General features: G+C 44.2%; 1 protein-coding gene across 1 annotated transcript in view; it reads right to left on the bottom strand.

Moving 5' to 3' along the window:
- Positions 1-3960, bottom strand: part of LOC143277775 (uncharacterized) — a 76544-nt gene that overhangs the window by 8152 nt on the left and 64432 nt on the right. The gene's annotated exons all lie outside the window — the stretch shown is intronic.

Here is a 3960-nt window from a genome sequence, read left to right as displayed (position 1 = left end):
GGGTCAAAACAACAACTGATAGCCACAGTGTGTGTCTCTTTGGGGTGCTATTGATGTTATATCGCGCGGGGAACTGTATGGGTGGCTCCAGTTTTGAAGAACATTTGTGAGTGTTATATGTCCTTGTTATGTGGTTTTGTCATTTTTTATGTTGGTGTTTATCGTGTGCATGGGAGATGTGAAGTCATGAGTTGGGTAAGTCAGGATCTCTCTTCCTGTTATGTTTTGAAGAAGCTACACCGTTGACACTTGCTACCTCTCAAAAAAAGAGGGGGAAAAGTAAATGTCTGTGAGGAGCATGACATTAATTAAATCTTTGTAGGAGCTAACGCTCTCAAATTTTCTACATGTTACTGCAACATTCTGAGTGATGGAGGAAGGGAAAACGATATGACTGTGTTTGATTTCTTGAAGACAAAGTGGACATTTACCACCAACATGGCAGCGCTATTGGGTTTTTTCAGGGGTTGTGTTGTGGTGAATTATCATTTTTTGTACAGTTCGTCCAAATCATATGCTGTTCAGCATGGAAGAAAGTTCAGCTGCAAAATATAGGAATATGGAACATTTGTTTAAGGTCTTGCAAACAGACTGGGTTATTTATTGCAAAGAACACATGGATTACAACAGTGTGGAAGTTCCTATTATCTCATGTTGCTGTTTCATATATTTATATGTCTACCTGCCTGTCTGCTTCTCTCTGTCTCTCTCTCTAAATCTTATTTTGATATGGTGATGGCAACCAATAATTCTTTTAAAACGTGTTACAATAAATGCAATGGTTTTAAATGATTCAAGTCTTACTATAAACAGAACTAAATATGCATATCACAGAATGTTGCTAATAACATGCTTTCTAGATCACTAAACCTAAAAACAACGATATATTGTAAAATCGCATTATACACTCTGTTTATCTACCAAAGTTCGTTGCAGTCAGACAAAAATAACCCCATACATAACATAAAGACTTTTGTACCATTATTCAGGTAGTACTGAAGCCTTTTAAGAGACAGACACACAGTCAAGCATTTAGTTAGCCATTCAGCCATACAGACGCACGGACAGACAAATAGATAGACAAACAGAATGTCAAGAAAAAAAGCTGACCTTTACTGGTCCCATCTTCCGATTTATGGCCCACTGTGACAGAACAAGTATGCATTGTCACTGCATGTCCACGAATTGGAGTAGGAGCCAGGTATATATTTCATGTCAAATGTAGAGCGAAATACTCGTGTGAAACCCACCTAAAGCCAAAGGAGGAGGTAAAAGCTTTATTGGATTGCATGGACAGTCTTTTACAGTAACAGCTGAGTTAGCTGAGACAAAGGAAACCTCTATAGAAGCATCGGTCTCGTTCGTTCGGAAATCCCTGATATAGAAGTTGATGACGGAATTTTCTGAACGCCAGAAGGTTTTCTCCAGAACTTGCCAAAGAGGCACAGTGTGCTGGAAGCCATTGATCGAAATGAGAAAATCTCCCTGAGATAAACGTCTGCTGCGAGATTTATCTTGTAGGACATGAATTCTGTCTTCACCCCCCTAAGGTTCCTCAGTGATGGAGGGGGAACCTCTAAGTCACCGTTCTTAGCTCGAAACTCCAAAAGAAAACGAAATGTGATGGAACCATCCCTGTGAATGATCCTGAGGGTGATCATGTTCAAGGGAATAAAATTAAATGATTGAGGCATGCAGGGAAATTCTCCTGGGGGTGCAAGACTCTGTGACTGAATCCCCACTGGATCTCTCTGAGAAAGAACTGCACTTAAAAGAAGGACCTTTCAGCTGCTTCATCGTAGTGCAAACTGCTGATCTCTACCTTCGAGCCATACCACCCCTTGGAGCAGTGAGCCAGTTTCTGAGCTGCATGCTACAACAGTTACTAGGAGGTTGGGTTGTTTTGTTTTGTTTTTTGCTGCTGCATCAAGTGCACTGTTTCAGTGGCATTACTCTCACGCCTCTCATTTTGAACCCCTTAAACACAGCCACACCCGGCTTCGTCTTCGACGATCAAATGCCGGCAGTCCACGGGGAACCATCGATGTTAGGTCGCCAGGAGGTCACACAACAGAGGAGACCCTGCACTTCTGCTGAGTCACTTCGGTGGTGTTCGGTAGTGCCTGTTCTGATTTAAAGTAATTAGGACACCACCTACTAAACCCCCTACTGACGACAATAATGACTTAGTAACGGAGCCAGACTGTGAGCGTCTCCCCCAGAGTTGAGACTGCCACCACGTCCCTCCAACGGCAGTCCCCGATGAATCTGTCGACACTGAAGACATTGACAAGACTCGCCCCAATGCGGAAGTGGAGTTTTATGGAAACTGAGGTCACCATGAGATCAGGGCATAAAAAGCTACATAATCTGGGACTTTCTTGTATCGATGATGAAGGAGGAAGAGGAGAACAATGATGATGATGATGTTGCTATGGAGTCCATCAGGTTTGGGACTATGTGGCAAGGTTATACTCTACGCTTCCTGCCATAATGATATCCCGTGGATGACCAGGCCTGAGAGATACATACTTGCAGTGTTGGTCAGGAAATTTGAGCAACATACCCAAAGACACATCCGTGAAGTGGATGATACTCGACTGTGTGGTCCCAGTCTTCCCATTTAAGCCTATAGGACTCTCACCTCTGGGTAGGAGCCGGCCGCACGCCGAAAAACCCACCTCCACTGGGATTTGAACCCGCATCCTCCAAGCCGTCAGTCCGCGACGCTAACCACTTCGCCACGGCGGCTGGTCACTAGGCAGAACTGCGAGTTGCACCAATGGGATTCATACCAAAACCAAGTCCCGGCCTCGAACCAGAGTCAACGCCTTAAGGTCTGAGGAGGTGCCTCTGGCGAGAACAGTTAGGCTGTCTGCAGTGCAGAAAGCTTTAAATCTGATGGAAGCATTCCGTACTGCACAGCATCCACACATGCAGATGAAGTATCTGGGGGTTGGAATGGCGGATAACTGATCGCTCAACAGCTCTAGTCTGACCTTACGGAGTAACGTGAGAGTCGGGTACCAAAGGTAGGGCCGGCCACTTGGGCATGATCAGGTTGTGAACTCTCCAACCTGGCTTGTTTTCTAAACCACTGTGCACAGGATCAGTAAGCGGAGAAAGCAAACATGATCACGTTGGGCCTGAGACCAGTGAGATATATATCAGGAGTCTCTTGCTGAACGGAGCTGCCTGCCAGGTCTGCCCTCGTGGGAGGGCGCTGGCCACAGTAGGGGTACGGAACCCACTGAAATCCCTCTCTGGCTGAGTTGATTTTGGGGTGGGGAGGGGTGTGTGTGTGTGTATGTGTAGTGTGTGTGTGTGTGTGTGTGTGTGTGTGTGTGTGTGTGTGTGTGTGTGAATAGAATAGAATAGAATAGAATAGATTTTATTGTAATGAAACCGTAAGGTTTATAAGACACAAGTGCAATGGTAAATAAATGAATGAATGAAAAACACACAATTAATCAATCAGTTAATGCAGTAAATTGCAGCAGCATTCATAAACAAATTTTCCTGATCTTGTTTGTATATATTGATCATCTGTTAGGGAATATTTCCTGTATTATACGAATTTTGAATATCTTTTAAAAATTGTTGCCTTAAGGTTTTATATTTAATACAATGATCAAGAAGATGGATTTCGTCTTCCAGGATGTTACACTTGTTGCACAATCTGTCTTCTTGTGGTATCTTTTGGTCATGCGCGCTTATTCTGAGTTTCGTTAAAGCTTGTCTGTGTTTTGTATCTGATATATTTAAAAGATAGGTTTCAGTTTTGTACTCTGCTACAATCGTGTGTGTGTGTGTGGAGGGGTGGTGGTGGTCAAGCCCTCGCTTCCCCAATGCCCCCCTCCCAGACAGCTTAGCTTTTTCTAGGTCGGACCCTCCCTCCTCAGTCAGTCTGCCGTCCCGGGTTATTCACAGCAGAACCCAGCGACTCTGGGGCTGGGTTAG

The sequence above is a fragment of the Babylonia areolata genome, chromosome 35 (genome assembly GCF_041734735.1).
Source record: "Babylonia areolata isolate BAREFJ2019XMU chromosome 35, ASM4173473v1, whole genome shotgun sequence".
NCBI classification, from domain to species: domain Eukaryota; kingdom Metazoa; phylum Mollusca; class Gastropoda; order Neogastropoda; family Buccinidae; genus Babylonia; species Babylonia areolata.
The sequence above is the reverse complement of the archived record's forward strand: the minus strand, read 5'-3'. Positions and strand labels throughout refer to the sequence as shown.